We start from the raw sequence: 18,481 nt of genomic DNA on the forward strand, positions 1-18,481 counted from the left end.
AAAAGGAGGTGGGAGGGAGCTCATAAAGATCAAAGCGCAATGCAGACAACACACAGCGGCAGTCATCTTTGACCTCAAAAAAACATGGCTGCTCTTTGATTGCATTATGTACATTACATGGCAGGAAGTATGCGGAGAACTCAGCAGACCTAATGTGCTTTGGTTGGGATTTTTTTCACGGCTTGCCATCTAATGACGGGAAAGCCGAACGCTGCGGCGTGTAATATTTTATAGCTGCGGCTCCCAGCTTGAGAACTGGGACATCCGCAAAGAGTGACGAGTTAAATCTGAGAGTCGATTTTAATCAGGTAATCTGTCTTTTCCTTCATATGAAATATTAAAAAATTAATAAATTTAAATTAACTATTATATGCAACCCAGTATCTGGCCTCAACAACACTCAAAAACATGGATTCATACATACCATCGTGGACCTTTTTAGAAACAGGGAACATGACGTAACATTAACATTAGCATAATATATTCAGCTGATTCAAAATGTAAGCCTTTATTAAGCTACCTTCAATTCCACCTTAAGGTAACTTACTCACTGTTCACTGACAAAGCTGTTTTTGGGGTTAATCAGTCCGCGTGTTGCAAAATTACTTCAGTATTACAACTCGCCATTATGTACCGCTGAGTACTTTTGCAGCGTTTGAGCTGAATCAAAGTGAGCAGGTATGTTGGCGCTGCAGATGTGAGGCAGAGGGGTAGGTGGAGATAAAAGCAGCAACTAATTATTCATAGATCCATGCATACTTAAGGATGCAAAGGTGCAGAGTTACATCTAAGCCATTGGAAAAAAACTTCTAAATATGTAATTTTTATGAACACAGACAAGTTTGTAGGAGTCTAAGCCTGCAGAAGAACAAAGGAATTGCAAGCCTAAACTGCGTTTTAACCTCAACATCAAGCAGGCCACCAGCTACCAGGATTCAGATTGGGTTTATAGGCAAATCCTCAGAAACTAGTGGATACAGATTAGAAATTAACCCTGATATATTTTAGCATTAAAGGCTTTCTGCTGAAAGCTTTTTCTATTCGGATCCTGCAAAGAGGCGAAAATTCTATAAAAAGAGACGAACGCTTTTTTCCAATGCTACTGTAAGAGAGTGTTTGCATCGTCATGCCAGTGTTTTGGAAAGGTCCTTTCCTTGTTTATCATGGCAAATGATCTCTTTTTCTTCTTTGCATCTCTTTTTTTTTTAAGCTGTTCCAAAAATGGCTCATTGCTGTCTTTAATCATTCCTCATTAGTGCAAAGGCCTGTTCACTTACAGTGGAGAGATTAATAGGTCACTGGCAATGGGCACCATCCTTTGGTCCAAGCTGCGTGGGCCGGGTGAGTCGTGGGGGTTTCGGGATAGTTGGGGAAATAATTGGAAGTGGTGTTACGACCTCGCCTCTTTCTAATGAAACGCAGGGAAGACGAAGGCAAAGGCTGATGATGTGGGGAGGGGTAATTTTGGACTTATCGTCGTAATAATTATCATTGTTATTGGTGTAAGACAAGTGTGTCGTTGCTGTTGTGGAATCATCCTAAAAACAGAAACCTATTTGCCAGAGTCATTTCCATTTCATCTTATCATTATCATTATCACCATTATGATTTGTCACAGCGTTTTTATCTTAATTGTTCTCAGCATCATTGTAACATACAGCCGCTAATGACAACCTCGAGATGTGGAGTGCGTGTGTGATGGGGGAGGGAGGGAGGGGGGGTGGGGTCTAAATGCAGAGCTAAATAATGCAACTCCAAAACAACCAATGGAAAAATATCTGAACTGCCCAGCTGGCTTGAAATGTTCTGGAGACACAAGCGAGAGGAGAGAAACCCAAAGCTGTTTTGATGTCTCAGTCTGGATGTGCGTTGGCAACAAGCGAGGGCCTCGGGATTCCATCAGGCTATTGATCGTTACCAATGCTCAAGTCCTGCTTTACCACCCTTATAAACAATCTCTCTGTCAAGCACACTATAGGGCAACAAATGATTTTATTTCATAGATTTTCGGATTTGATGAATTATTCACTCACGCTCTACCCTCGGTGCTGAAGTGGGGAGAGGCTGTTGAAACGGAAAAGACAAAGAAACTTCAACATGTATCACACGCGAGCCCGTGTGCGTGAACGGTTTCTGTTTCAAAAGGGTTTCTTCTTCTTCTGCAGCTTTTTTCCCCCCCCTTTCACCAACCCACATCAGCTCTACTTTGTCAACATCAGCTGAGTGAGAACTCCCAGGGGCTGACAAATCTCCTGTAATCTGCCAGACCTCCCCTGCATGTCCGGTGCTGTTGTTTTCCTGTATCCTTCTAAGTGTTATTGAGTCTGAAAAATTATCAATTTGGATCCGGTCCAGCACCTGTGAAAAGCACAGTATGGCTTCTTTTTTTTCTTGCCAGCGCTGTTGAATTACACCGCCTTTAGTAGCACACACTCTTGGCCCAGATGTTCAGGATAATGTGACAGTAAAACTACAAAGAAAGATGGTTACGGGCGTTAAAACCAATTTACAGCTCGGATTTTGCGACGTTTTCTATTTTGTAGGATGTTTAACTGTGGAGGTCAATTGCTGCATTTTGGTAGCGACGTCTCGTTTTGTGCGCGCGTTGCGATTTTTGGCGTCCTTGGACGGCGGCCGACGGCGTCTGTTTATTAAAGGCCACAGCTGGATCGCGTCACTGGGGGAAATACTGCAGCCTATACTGGTGGAAGCTGACTGGGGTCTATAAAATATCAAAGCGGATCGATAAGTCTGACCTCATGGCGTATCCGTGCATTGCAGCGAGGCAGGGTTAAACCCAGTCGAGAGAAAACAAACGCTTCACGACAGCGATTTGCAGATTTTCCAACAGGACGCTTTTTGCTGCTTTCGCCTCTTGCAATAAAGATACATAACAATGCGGCTTCTTTGTGGATGCAACAGCACCAGCTGGAGCCATGCTGAAATTAACTTTAATGCCATTCTGTCTTGTGTGAGAGACAGAGGCTGAATAATGTAGCAGTGGTAGCTCACTTCCTGAAAAATCTCCAAATTCACATGGGATGATGATTGTTGTATTGCACTTGGCATTTGTGTTGTATCCAGTATCAGACCAAGGCGCTCTCAATTGCACCCTGGAGGCTGGAGCTTGCTAACTGAAGGGAAACCAGGTCAACTGATAGGGGAATTGTGTAGTTATCTTTATATGTGCGTGCTGCAGATACAGCGGCGCAGCTCACGCTCACAGCTCGCTACATTTTACAAAGCAATCAGGGCCCGTCATCGACACAGGGCTAAACTACAGTAATCCACTTCTTGTTTACTAATGAATCGCCATTTAGGGACGCAGCTCATTTCCTTATCGGGCCGAGGGCGGGGCCGACGCTTGGGTACATTCGCATGCGAGTGAGGGAGCGCAGGCGCGAGGGGCGAGCGGCAGCCTCCCAGACTTGACATCCCATCGTGCTCGCTGGGCGGCTTGCTGGCAATGCAGAGTCTGTTTGTTGTGCATCCATCAACCCCGGTGTCCTGGCCAGGAGCCGATCGATAGCCAACACAAAAGCTCATTGATGACAGACAGCTCTTGACAAACATATAGCATTTTTTCTGTCTAGTATAGCAATAATCTCCAAGGTCACTGTGAGTCATTCGACGGCGGCCGGGACGCGAGGAGCTCATACCGAGCCTTCCGTGTCTTTTCACGCTGGGGAACAAAAAAGGCCTGATGCATTTTAAGTCGGCGCTGAAAGCTCTTGGCACATTGTTAGGCAGCTGTACACAAGAAGAATGAAAGCACACGTTCTTGACAAGTGGCGAAGCTGCTGTGACATGTCACTGACTGACAGCTAATGCCCCAAGGACACGCGAGCAACCCGGCACTTAATACCGAAACAGAAGGCCAAATTACTGGACAATCCCGGTCAGCATGATTGCAAATAGCGGTTAATATTTTAGGAAGGCTTTCATGAGAAAGCTTAGTGTTCTGTTTGCCTGCTGCAAAAGTTTGTTTATGTGACAGCTGAGGAAGTTGCACAGCCACACATGCGAGCGAGCGCACACACTGAGACTACAGGTGCGTTAGGGCACAGACTTGGAGTTATAATAAGAGGGCCAGGCTCCCCCCCCCAGGCCATCCTGCCAGCTGGCCGGACTGAGCGTGAGTGATGCCCGAGTGAGGCAGCCCCATTAGGGAAGTGCTGGTGGTGAGTGCAGGATAGCTCAGGTAATTAAAGCCAAACCAAAGCAGGCAGCCGAGGCGGGGGCTCCCAGATTTATGTGGCTGAGTAATGCACATACTGAAGTCAGCTCGCCATCCAAAGGCCTCGCTCACTTACAAACAGTCTCAAGAGGCATTAGCTTCCTCACCACTCTGATGCAGCCTATTACTCTCGCTCACTCCATCTAGTTCTTCATTGCTCCGCTGTGTGACTCACACAGAACATCAACATCTTTGACAATTACGGCTAGATTTAGATTTTCTTTGATATTATTAGTCAACCGCCGCCTCATGAAAGGCTACTCGCTGACTGGCACATTAGGCTTGATTTAGGGCATTTATTTCAACATTGTCAATGGAAAAAGCATCTAAATGTGCCTAACCTTTAGTGCATTAAAGACCCGTTAATGCATTGTTAGAAGAATAATGTCATATTAAGTAAAGAGACGCATTGCGGGAGCGTCGCGTTATCATCGGTACAAATGTACTTTGGTTTTTCTTTCCAGCATTTTTTTTTCTTTTGTTGTCGTCTTTAAAAAGATTTATAAATCCTTAATGTCAGGGTTAGACCGCCAGAGTTTTGGATCATGTAGAATAAACTTTACAGGTTTTCTTCTGTCAAATATCAAACATGCAAACACTGAAAATAAATCCCACACACGCACGGCGATGCACCGCCTCGCGATACAGATGCGAGCAACTGTGGAGACGGCGTTGTGAAAGCCTTCTCCGACGTGAGCGATAAAGCGAGAAGCTGGTTGGTGAGACGCGGTCAGCCTGGACTGCGTTTGTCTTTGGGCTTTGAAATTCTGCTTGATTTGCTCTTTGTTATCACCAGTCTGTCTCTGTGATCCTGCAGACATCCACCGTAAGAAGGCAAGGACAGTTTAAAGTAATCTTTGAAAAAATACACTCTCAGTCTGCAGATGTCGAGGTTTGAGTACGAAGCCGAACGAGGATGGGACATTAACAGCTGCACGTGGTTATCGCTGTATGGAATGATGGCGCTGCATCCCTACAGCCAAAGCACGAGTGCCGAGGAAAGGGTGTAAACTGAGAACATTCAGCAGATCTGTAGCGCCGCACGTGGCGTACGAACATATACGATTTTTGAAGATGGGTGAGGTCCGAGAACGGGTGTGCAGTGTGAGAAAAATCAAAGGGACGCTTATCTGAGAGCAGCTATGATCTTTGCTACACCTTGTCACTTTCTCCTGACACGCATTAACGTGATGCCGAACATTTCGCAAAATGATAACAGCGTGTCTGAGCAGCAGATAGATTCCTGAAGTCAACGCTGTCAAGAAACTGTCGGAATAAAATCTCAAAGACGAAGCTCTCAGAGGAAAGCGACCACACTCTGTTTTGAGGTTTTTGGTCGATCACACCTGTCAGCTTGTACATTAGTTACTTACATGGGGCCTTGTTAGCCGACTGATGATGTGAACAGCTACGGGCTACCTGCTGCTGCGGATCGGCTTATTTCTGACCGGCATCGCTGATCAGATGTGCCGTAAAAACAGATCAGCTTAGATACTCAAACAGAGAGCTGAGATCAGGGGTGACTGTAAGGTAGCATACAGTAAATCCAGCCTCCTGTCAGATCACATTTCATTCCCATCTCCACAGATGGAAAGATAGCCGGAGACGTATCAGATGGACAATGCTTAGATTGTCAAACAGAAAAACAGATCAACGGGAGAGAATGAGAGCCAGGCGGGCTTGTCCTCGGGAGGGACAGCAAATGAGAAAAAAAAGCCAGATGGGCAGACAAGCATAAAGTAAATCATGGAGAAGCTCCTCAATACCAAAGCAGTATGGGGAATGGCAGGGCAGGTTGGGAAGAGTTAGCCGCAGTGTGCATCAGCTAGCATTATCAATGCTGACAGGCAGACAACCCGTTTATAGGGAAAGGGGGGAAAAAGCATCAAGGAAATCCTGCTCGTCTATCCCCAATTGAATTACTGCCGTGATCCAAAGATGGGAGGAGTGAGCTGGGGTGGGGATGTGGGGGGCGGTTGAAGGAGGTGGGGTTGGTTGGGGGGGGATAATATTCTTTGACGAGAAGGGCCGCTCCAAATGCGCACAGAAAATGTATATCCGTACAGTCCGTCCCCCAGGGCTCACATCTCACAACTTTGCCCATCTATTTTTATTTGTTCCCCGTGCTTCTAGTTAAAGCAGTGCTGCAGCCTACAAAATGGAGAAAGGGGGGAGGGAAAGGGAGAGAAAGGGAAAAGGGGGGGAGCGTGGAAGCACTGCTGGGAGGAGATCGCATGACCCCTGCGATGCCGCTGGAATACTAATGTCACACAAAGTTCCCTGGAAAAAGCTACGGAGGAACAAAGTGCACAGAGAGACATGCGCGTATACGCCGCGAAACGGTAAAGTCTCTGAATAACTCGAAAAAGGAACGCGTCCGCCAAACGAGCCCCTTCGGACCGCCGCCGGGACGACGGGAATCTGGATGAGACGCCAGCGCGGTCCACTTTAGCCAAACGCGCCGTCTAATCTCTCATTAAGCTGTCTCACCCTGAGCCAGCTGCCACAATACACACAACGTGATGCAAACGTCGGTAGCTCCTGCATCTCACGGGAGGCTTCCGATTTATTAAAACTTGGTTGTTGTTCTTTACTTCATTATTTCTTAATGTTGTGCTCGCCAAGCTAATGCAAAGTGCTGCGAAACAAGAAACTCGAGCTCAGCCAAGTTACGAAGGTGAGGCCGCAAGTGCGTTCCCATGCACGTGCATGAAAACACCTACATCGCTGCAATATGTACAGCGGGCGAAAACAGGAGGCGAGTAAAACTTCCTATTAAAGCAGCTTTAACAACGTTGGCTGCAGTTCATCGAGAGGACGCCCGCCCTAAACGGACAGGAGTGAAAGGAACGAACAGGCAAAAAGAACAAAGTTTATTTTATCTGATCATTCATAATGGATGCTGACAGGTCAGTTAAGGATTTATGACAGGACATACTTCTTTGATGGCACCCATTTCCAAATTATAACTACAACAGATGTCAGCAGCGTGGTTAAATTAAACATACATGTATATCAGAAGCAGCTGGCTGCCGCGGTCGAAGGTGACTGCTGTCAGGTGGCGGCGGCTAAAAATTTGTTGCTGCTGCTCGTTTGATATGAGAAATTAAAATGTGAAGCGGCTCAGTGTCACGCTCGGTACTAACGCGGAATAGTATATGGCAGGGAAAAAGACGAGAAAAAGGAAAAAATAAACACATTTTTATTGTTTTATCAAAAATAAATCAGAAAAGACACAATTTTTCTCTCTTTTTCACTCATTTTAGTTTTTATTTATCCTGCGAGAACTCCTCGTGAAGCTGAACTGTCTGGTTTTTGGTGCAGTGCCATAAATAAGCAGCCTCAACCCCCGGGCCATGGACCGGTACCAGTGAGTTGTTTGGTACCAAATGTACGGTTTTCAGGGTTTTTAACGTCAACTCGGTTTCCCCGGGTCTTTTCCCGTGTTGTAGTTGTGTCTTATTTTGAAAGGAATACTTACACATTACCATAGCGACCAGAGAGCATTAAGAGGCAGAGAGGAGGATGTTACTTTAAATGTTGTTGCCGCATTTCACTAGGACGCTGCTAATAAAGTTACACAATTACACAGTGAACTCGCGTTTGTTATTATATTTACAAAATCCCACCGTTTTTGTCTCGGCCGTATCGTTTTATTTTGTTGTATTTATCTGCGACACCTTAAAAGCCGGTCTGTGAAAATATTGTCGGACATTAAACCGATCTGACATCCGAACCAACACAGCTCTACTGTATTTCCTACTTTGCAAGTGCTCGATGGTTTCAGCATCGGCGTTACGGCCGGGGATGCGTGGCTGACCGAAGGAATGAGCTGTCAAAACTTCCAAAAAATAAGATTTAACTTGCAATAAACTGTAATTATTCTTAAGTGCATCCAAAATCTCCTTGCTGGAAGCTTTTAGTAGCTTTGCAGACTGCACATTAACCATTGAATTCTACAGTACCAGTGTTTTAGCTCTCAGAGAGAGACTGATGCCCCGGCAGAAATTGTTGTATTACTGCCGATGCTTCTCCTCAGCCGTCGGTGAGCAGGAAATAGGAAATGATGCATAAGTACCAAGGATTTACTGTCACATACAGTATGGCTGTCATCACACAGAGGTGCATCATGAAGATATACACCTCCAATCCTCCGTTTCTACTCAGCGTCTTTATATCTCCGCCTTAACCCAAATCCCCGGCTGGCATTGGGAGGCATCGGTGGGGGTTTAAAGGTGGGGGCATTTCCTCCGTCACACCTGCCTATTATGTTTGCTACTCAACTTAATGGCACTCCCAAGTACCCCAAATGTCTTGGTGAAGATCATTTTCTTGACAAAATGCTCAACTCTGGAAGCTATTGTGCAATATTTCCAGAACACCTGTACATAAGCTTGTTTGGTTGGGAAAAAAAATGATGCAAGTCGAAAGAATCTACCCCGCGTTTCTCATTATTATCCATTTTGTCTCGCTCAACACCTCAGCTACTATCAGTAGGTGGCACAGTTTGAAGTGTATCATAACACCCAGGCAGTGCTGCTACCTCGCCGAAACGGGGAGATATCCACTAAAAGCAACTCGCAGTAACATTAATTTATAGTTCACGTTTTCATTAATGAGTTATAAGCATGTGACCACCCAGAAGATGCGGCTGTAGTCATTAACACAATGCGGTCGCCTCATTAATGGGGACAGACCATTTGGAATGAGCCAATTGAGCACATGCTGCTTAGCCAATCCCACGCATTTCTGTACGCCATTGATTTCATTTGACCATTATCGTCCGAGGTTGTGACCAAAATTAGATGCAGCCTGGATAATTATCTGACAGTCGGCAGCTAATTATCTGGCTGCAGGGAGACACGTACACAAGAGAGGGTCGCAGAAACCTCCTACCATCTCTTGGGAACCAGTCATGTGCGAGGCTCGTGTTGGAGACGACAGTGAAGGTGGAGAGCAGGTCGAGTGATTTCACTTAAGACCTGAAGCAGGTTTCTTCAACAGAAACAGAGTGAAATGAAGCTTATTGTAAAACCTGGACAGGCTACAAAAAACACGGCTCTCACAAAAAGGCAGCAGGGAAAAAATATGAGGCATGATGCTTGGCCTGATTTTTATCTGATGAAAATTATTTCCATCATTCACGTAACGGCGGGAGGACTCTGCAGACAGAGCCAGCAGACCATAACACACACTGTGTAGTCAGTCAGCCAAACAAATGAGTGGAAGATCAGGCATAATAGCAAATTAGCACTGTGCTGCTTCCCAGGGATCAACTGCTGTTTGGTCTTTTGTTTGGCAGAGATTCACGAGGAGATGCCGACATTAATGGGGGATTGTAGTGTTGGGGGACAACTCTTGAGGTCAAAGGTTAGCCTCACTAATTACCTAAGATGCTATTCCTTTCTACTGCAAACAAAGGGATGATGTTCTTTGAGAGAATGACATAAGCAAACATTGGCATTACTTTCTTTTTCAATTTACACAACTCACTAACAAAAGCTGCTGAAATGAAAAACCACAAAGCGAGAATATGGATTCCAGCTTCTCAAATGAGGACTACAAAATCCAGCTTCTTATTCCTGTGATGTCAAGTTGTTTGGCTTTTGCTGGTAAGACCAAGCTCACATATTGCTTCCTACATTTAACAGTGATTCATGAAAAATGTATGATTTGGTCTTCGTGTTACTAAACGCTCTCAGTAATAATGACGGCAGAGCTTTGACACACATGCACATTTCAGACGACACATCAAACAAACCGATGTTGATGCAACTGGCAAATCATTAGTAATTATAAATATATTTAAAAGGGAAATATGATTGTGGTCTAGCAAAGGAGACAGACAGCGTCCACGTATTGTGTTTGCTGAGCAGACCCTGGACACACCTTGCTGCATGCGCAGTCCTTTCAGTGGCTTATAAAATGTATAATATAGGTCGTGTCCAAATTCATGGGCTGCTTCCTCCTGAGGACGCATTACGTCACAGCGATGCGACGAAGGCTGTTCAAATTCGTAGACTCCTCCGAATGGAGCCGACAAATGCGTCCTCCTTTTCCCCGAATTTGAAGGATGGGTCGGGTGTGTCCTTCGTGGCCCACCATATCCCAGAATTCATAGTGTGGCCCAGCCAAACTCCAGTTTCCAATAATGGCGGCCGCTACTAAGTTTTAAAATTACCCTTACTAATCTTTCTGGGTCACAAAATAAACTTTTAACATATTTTCAGGCGAGAAAGTAGCTGTGCAAACATCAAATATCTGCTCGGTTTATCAAGATATCGCATATTTGCAAAAGTGCTTCGACGTTTTCGGAGACGTCTGCTACCCACCAGCTCGACAGCTCGCCGGGAGCTCGAGGGTCACTGAAGCCGCCGAGAACGGCACAACTCCCGGCACATCATTTTCAGATCACCGCGGAGTTTCGCTGCTCGGGTTAAACGTAATATATAAGTCACTTAGACAACCTAAAAATGTTATTGTTGGGCTTTTTTCAGTGTTTTGTTTGTTCGTGAGTAAATCAGTTTGGCTGAGATTAAAGTTATTAGATTAGATAAAATAAAACTTTATTAATCCCCCGGGTGGGTTCCTCCTTGGTTTTTACACAGCTGAATAAACGTCAAACAGAAAACTGATTAAACAGAAGTGTGAGACGGTCGAGAATTTATGCCAGAGTCCTGTTATATTTTAGATAGCAAGGAGCAGACGGCCGAGTTTATTAAACTCCACCGAGACAGCGGTGACGCTAATCAGAAGGCTAGACCGTCCAATTTCCCCAGCCGTTTACTTCCGGCCTACCCGACCTTCTGAGGACCCGGCCCACGTAGAACGCGAAGGCCGGGTCCTCAGGAGGATGCAGCCCATGAATTTGGACACGACTATAATGTTTCCAGCTTGGCCAGGGTTAAATGCTGATTTTAAACATAGCCTGTTATTAATTCAGTTCCATTTTATGCATATATTAGTATTAGTATGGAAGCAACAGTTGCTGATGTGTGGACATCAAACCACAAGTGATACGTTAAGTTCTGGTTGTAATATTTGGTTTCTGACTTCCTTCAGATTTATGGCTCAGTCACGTAGGCGTAGGAAGTGGACGGAGACCCTGTAACTCGGCGGCCAACTTGTTGAGGGTGTTACACATGACCACTTTAGACTGCAAGGTGATTTCACAGGCTCCAAATAATCATGGTCTGAACTGGACGGAGTTCAATTATTTTTAGACAGATTGACGAAGGTTTGCAAATAACGTCTTGATGTTTGCTCAATCATCCAGGTAAGTAAATCTCCAAAGGTTGATTCTGTTCCTGTGGACGTAGCGTTTTGTGGGAGAAACGTTTCGTCACTCATCCGAGTGACTTTTCCCCAACCTTACAAGTGGCTGCTCTGATGAACGTGTTTAAAATGCGTCTCTTTGCAGTTGTGGACCCAACTCAACTTAGAGCCAACGGGTTGTACTCAGAGCATATAAAAGCAGAAAATCTAGGAAAATAAACAGCATATAAAATGCAACGATTACAAAGGTGTTCGTGGTATATTAGCAGTAACCTGACGTAAACACAGGTTTTCTTGTTGTGTTTTTCAGACAGCTAAAGGTCATCAAAGCCTACAAATGGCAGCGCTGTCCTGTTTCCTGTGACCACCAACTTTTTTCACTCTGAATGATTAGCTCGAGTTTCCAAACCCAAAACTTGACCACAGAAAAACTGAGATTTCATTTGATCTTATTTTCTAAATAATCATTCAAAGTTTCAGCGACGCTGATAAACAACGCTATCCTGCTGATAGAGTGCAGTAAGCTAAAAATGCTTCCGTTGTTGTATGGAGCCGTACAGTAATGAATAATTAATGTTTTGCTGCATAATTTACATTTTTCAACAATATTACATAAATTTAAGACCTCGCTGAGTATTGCTCCTCTCTCCCCCCTTTTTTTTTTGAACCTGAGAAATTACACTTCTACAAGAATGTCCTCCTCTTTTTCAGCGACAGTAAACACACCGCAGACATCCTTAAGTCCTCATGCGTGACCCCGGAAGTACATCGGCAGGAAGCCCCCAGCAGACATGGGTTGCCATCGGGCTTGTCCGCCTGGCTCTTGGTAAACAATCTGCGTGTTTGTGTGAGCGATGGGCACGTCGTTTGTTTTGCTAATGGGTGTTTTTCTCCTTCACACTCCGCGGGGAGTGCTATCTAATGAGCCGCCCACCCGCGCTTTCCCTCCTGCAGCCCCTGTGCCCTGAATGTGCGGCTTTAACCCCAGTGCAGAGGAGGATGGATCACAGGGGCTTGGGCCACACACAAACACACACACACAAACACACACACACAAACAAACAAAAATAAGAGACATATATTCATGCAAACTCAACTAAACATGCAGAGGAAGAAGAAAACTGATCAAAAAATACGTTTTTAGAATATATTATACATAGTTAAACATTGATAAACATGCTCTCACACACCCACGTGAATATACCCATGTAGCTATTCCCATGCTAATGCACAAAAATCTTTAACTGCTAACACATGCGACATTCGTGAACTGACAGGATCATGGTATCTCAGCTTTAGTGCTCTCTCTAATGCACCAGGGAGAGTGTTAAATATACATGTGACCCTATGAAGCCAGGCCATTCAGCTTCTTTTCGATCATATCACAGAGGATGGCACAAGTCTGCTGCTGATGAAGGAGGTGCAGTGATCAAAGCCCGTGCATATATCTAAGGATGCGAGTTTATGTGCTTCTTATAAAGTTACCCCATTGACTGGTTGGATGTCATGTTTCAGACGATGACAGTTTGAAGTCAAAAAGAAAGAAAATTCAGGACAATTATCCCTGTCAGTCTGTATGTGTTTGTGGGAGGCTGCCTCTTTCCAGTGTTTTGATTACAGTAATGATCACATGGCACAAAATGTTTTACAACACTCAGTATTTCCAGCACAAGTGCACAATATTTGTGGACGGGCTGCCAAAGGGCACCCAGGAGAATTCTAACAATAATATATAACAGCGATATACCAGGGTAACTTTGATTTGAATAAAGAAAACCCATCCAGCACTGGTGCAGATTGTGCTGCTGTTTCTACAGGTCAGACGCACCGAAGGTGTCGGTAGCATGTGGCTTCTCAGGCACCGTCTTCTAATCGATACCATCTTCCCTTCAAGATCATCTTCCCGTGCTCATCTGCGCTGCTTCCAGCTGCCATTTTTAAACCGTTCCCTTTCTGTGCACTGGAACTGACGCCTCCCTCTAGCGTTACTACGCCGACCTTTCACCTGAGTGAGACAAATATAGCCACGGCGTGGGTGGTGACTTCTGTGTGACAGAGAAGCTGATGCCTGCTCTCTCTGCCAGATTTTAGGTGTTAAAATGGCAAACAAGCAAGTGAAATCAATGAGTAGGGAACTTCCATAGAGTGATCTCAAAATAGGAGCGGCACTGGATGCATGAGAAGATGACCCTGAAGGAGAGAACCATTTTACGGACAAAGTTGTGCAGCGACTATTAGCAATACTGAGGTCTGCAGGTAAACATTTAAAAAACCGTAAGAAATACTCGAAGTGCTGAACTCACCGAGAAAGCAAACAACTTTTAAGGAAAGGGCAACCACTGGCAGCATCTGCCTCTGAGTGATTAGATTTATTGATGCTGCTGCAGCACATCTTCCTTTTTCTGCAATTAAAGTGTTGCCATCCTACACCCGTTCTTTTTTTGGCCCATCCATAGCCTGCATATGTGATCCATAGTTAAAAAACACACCCAAATCCAGACAAACAAGCAGGTACTTGAAAGAAAAAATGGGATTTTAATAAACTTAGAGGATGCTGCAGTTAGAAGAATGTGAGTCCAACAAACACACACCAAAGAAACACTAATATGAATAAATAAAAAACTAAAAAAAAGAATAAGGGAAACTGGCAGGAGACACGAGGAAGAAAACAGGTGGAAGTCAACTCGGCAAACAGAGTGAGAGGAAGCACAAAGAATAAATGAAAACACCAAAGAGGTAGAGTAACAAGGAACAAGCGAACACAATCAGTGAAGAGCACACAAGAAAAAGTGCGAGGAGACAACAAAGACAGGAAGTAAAATGAGAAAGAATGCACAAAGAAAGGGATTTACAAAATAAAACAGGAAAAGACTAAAGGCAGAGACATGAAATACAATAACAAAGACACACAGGAGACACAAAGAAAAACAAACACAGGCAACCTGTTGGTGCCATGAATTCAGCGTTTCTAGTTACAAGTGCTGGAGGACAGCACGAACCTCTGTAAAGGTCTGAAATATTACAGCAGATAACAGGAAATAACGGCTGTAAACAATACAGATTTATGTGACGACTTCTTTTATGTAACGCAAAAGCACCGTGTGAAGTATTTAAGGACATTATGAAAAATGTTTTCCTTTTAACGTTAGCACCAGAGGCCAAATATTGCAATAAAGTAACATTATTGTAAACATGCTTCATGTATGACGGCATATGGATGCCGCCATCTCGACCTAAGGCATAGGTTTTGATGTGCACGCCGCGCTATATTCAGATTAGTGTGACATCATATAAAATGCCTTTAGATTTGCTAACCATCTGGAGGCAGGCTGAAACAGGTGTTCCTCCAGAGTGGAGGCGCTCCCTCAACCCAAATCTCTGCATCGATGAGAAAACACATCAATAGCGAACAGCACATCGGCGCGCAACAATCCTGAAATATCTACGCAAATAAAACAAAATCCATCCGCTGCTGCGTCTTGAACGTGCTGAACGATTATAGTGAGAAAGGCCTTTTTTGTGAATGGGATCGTTATGTTTTCTAATACAGCCTGATTTTGAAAATACCCCAACAAAAAAAAGAAGAAACACTAAAAGACGGCAGTGTTTGATATAATTATGAATTCAAGTCATACAGTTATTTTAGCTGAGGGAAGATGGTTCATCCAGCTCACTCTGCCTCCCAGGGCGTCTCTATATTCATATGTCAGATGATGAACGGCGCCAAAGCCATCACGGATGAAGCGACTGAGACAGGCAGGGGCAAAGTGCTGTGGGTAAGAAGAATAAGGAACAGCTTTCCTGGGAGCGCCGAGGCTATATGGGCCTTCTGTAAAACAGTGGCACAAAGGAAGGAAGAACTCTTTTTTTTAGACCATATGCTCCTGTTCCACACAGGAGCTCGCCTGAATGGGATATGAGGTCCAGAGACACTGCCTGTCCAAGCCGAGCAGGTGTGCTGCCGAGGCTTTCAATCACACAAACACACAGGCGAACACACACTCGCGCAGACACGGATATATACTGCTGTTTACACTCTGCAAAGCCATAACGCAACACGTTTTAATGCAGCAGCTGCCCAGATCGGCCATCTCAAGCCGGGACGCCGCATACTTACACTGTTAAGCAATTTTCAGTGAGTAAAATTAAAGTTTTATGAGTACGACCGTATAAGAAAGCATCACTGGAAAAAAATGTAAAAGGGCTGTCAGTGCTGCTGCTTTCATCCATAATTCTAGGCCTGAAAACAATAACATATATAGGATGGTCCTTCAGCAGTGCTGGCCATATCCCTATTAAATTTGCTGTAGATACTCATTGTCCCCATGCAGTTTATTCTTTTTATTTCAAATGCCCTGTGACATTTGTGCTAGCATCAACAAAAGACCAAAACATGCTGTGGTGCACAATAAATATTGATCTAGAGCAAGTTTTAAATTTTTTAGTCCGGCGAGGATGCACTCTTATCTATTATGGCGACACTGTCCTCTTCAAGCATCTCTTGTAAGTTTTTGCACTCTGGACATTTGCATTGAAGAAACTATGCTTTCACAAAACTGCTCGGGCTTTTCTTGGCTTCACACGGCTCTGTTTCTTACATTAACTTATCACAGTTACATTATTTAATGATATAGTAACAGTACGCAAAACAGCGGCTGGAAACAAACAGCGTTCTTGTGACTGTGCAATATTGTTGCCTTTTGAAATAGTTGGGGTCACAAACAACAACTCTGATGTGCCAAATAGTGATTCAAGTGTCAGTCTTGCTATCAGTTTGTGACTGAATGGGTCTAAATACAGCAAGTAAGTCATCACAAATCACACATCTGTAACAGATATTCACATCAGCTACTTGAATTCAGAATTCCGGGATGGCGTTTTAACCAACACAATTCCTTGGCAGCTTTTCTTTTATATAGGAATAGAACCAGTTGAGTCACCTCCACTATTGCAGACAGGTCGGCTAATTACCAAATACTGACTCAGATTATTTCCAATCTGTTGCTAATGTGTCTGTGTTAGTTTTACATGAAAACGATTTACAAATCTTCATCAGTCAGTCTCAGAGTGACTGCAGTCAGCCCGAGTCAGTCTGTGATTGTTTACAGACTGGTTCCCTGTAATCAGGTCACAATCGCCCGATGATCAAGACCAGCCAGACCCCCAAAGGTTACGTTTGTTGCACGCCAAAGCTGATTGCCTTAACACTTAAAATCAGACTTTACAGCAAAAAAATGTCAATGCAACTGGTTTTTCCAAGTTGCAGGGACAGTACCGTCCTACTTTCCTGTCCGGGGTGCACATAAGTGGTCCAGAGGTCTTGGAAGTGGAGGAACACCAAAGTAATTGCTTAAAGGAGCTTCTTCGACATCTTTAAGAGTTCTAAACAAATGTCTGTCCTCCTCCAGAAAATCTTATGTACGCAAACACACGCTGCAACTTCTTATCTGGTGGGTGTCTTTTATTTTGACAGCGCTGGTGCACCTGCGGACCACTCATGTGCAGCCCTGTCTATAGACCAGTGCTTCCCAAACCTTTGGAGCTTTGGTAGAAAAATCACACGGCACACCAACAAACAAAAGTGTCCCAAAAAGCATATTAATAATTAGCAGAATTGCCTCGGTTTGTCCCCAGTATACCGTTTTGCTTTCTTCTGACCACTACTCATGCTAGGGCCTTCATCAGTTTTCTCCAGGACCAGGTCAGACTGACTACTTTTTCAAAATGTATCTATTGCTATTACGCACTGCATCGACTCACTCGCAACGTGACTATTATGTAATTTCTTCTTCATCTTCTTCTGTTTTACTGGCAGTTGGCAACCCGTTTAATTAGAGCAGGTAGTTATACTGCCTCCTAGTGGAAGAGAATGTAACTGCTTTGCTTGTTACTCGCGCCAGTCGCTTACAGTACCAATCAGGTGGAACCAGATAATCTTCCACGGCACAGGTGATCATGTGCCGGGCCTCAGTGGTTGGGAAACACTGCTATAGGGACTCTTAACATTTCTAATCATAGTGCTACATGAACTCTATGCTCTAGCTTATGATTCTAGAACAATGAGGGCACAAGAAAGGGGAAGTCTTGGCCCTGATACCCTCAGACTTCACCAGAAACCCTGAACTCTGCACCACTGTCCCAGGAGGCTGACGGTTAATGACTTCTGAGATACGGCACAAATGTTTAAAATATCACATAGTGATCATGTTAATACTCCCCATTTTAAGGCCTCCTTTATGAAAAAACCCAGGAAACATGTGGAGGGTGTAGAACATCCACTTAACTGTTTTAATTTCCTTACTGTCAAAAGCCCTCCAACATCCCGCCGCTCTAAAGCGAGGCCAACTTCAAATTTAAATTGTTCTAAAACGTGCTTTTTTTTGGGTGGATTTGATATTAGACTGACGCTTTATCCAAATGAGGCTACGCACAAATTACAATATTACTGCAATATGTTTGTGGAAACGCACAGATCTGACTCGAACACGCGGTTGGACGCGCGCACATCCATTAATGCAGCCCTCCCAGAGGCTCCAGTATTAGTGAAACCCCAGTCTGCTGGCAGCACTATCCATCATCGCACCACACCAGACAGACAACAGAGCACACCTTCACACATCCCACAGTCTCACATTTGCATTTGACCACCTTCTTAAATTCAGCAAAGGTAAGACTAATTCACACTCCTGAAGGCAACGCCGCTTTTCAAAGATTGCCTGCTAATAGAAGCAAAGGTAGAGGTCGTGAGTAGTGTATTATTTAGGTGATGGACTCAGTTGCACCCGCTCTTTTGTTCTACAGTGGAATAACGTCCTCACAGTACGGCAATTTTATTTTTCTCTGCTGCCAAAAACTATGTATGATATGTCAAATATATCAGAACATTTTATCTTTAAAGCTAAATGATTGCTTAAGAAAAAGGCTAAACAACCTGGTAGCAAAGGTCCATTTATGTGGTTTCTTTCCATC

The 18,481-nt window shown here is 44.2% G+C and overlaps 1 protein-coding gene and 1 long non-coding RNA gene across 4 annotated transcripts in view; one reads left to right on the plus strand and one right to left on the minus strand.

Annotated features, from left to right (window-relative positions):
• Positions 1 to 18,481, minus strand: part of LOC146519468 (RNA binding protein fox-1 homolog 3-like) — a 358,350-nt gene that overhangs the window by 155,448 nt on the left and 184,421 nt on the right. The gene's annotated exons all lie outside the window — the stretch shown is intronic.
• LOC146519470 (uncharacterized) lies at positions 7,571 to 17,084 on the plus strand. The gene is made up of 2 exons (XR_014873899.1): positions 7,571 to 11,656; positions 11,700 to 17,084. It is a non-coding gene; the product is annotated as an uncharacterized LOC146519470 (long non-coding RNA).

The sequence above is a fragment of the Neolamprologus multifasciatus genome, chromosome 4 (genome assembly GCF_963576455.1).
Source record: "Neolamprologus multifasciatus chromosome 4, fNeoMul1.2, whole genome shotgun sequence".
In the NCBI taxonomy this organism is placed as follows: domain Eukaryota; kingdom Metazoa; phylum Chordata; class Actinopteri; order Cichliformes; family Cichlidae; genus Neolamprologus; species Neolamprologus multifasciatus.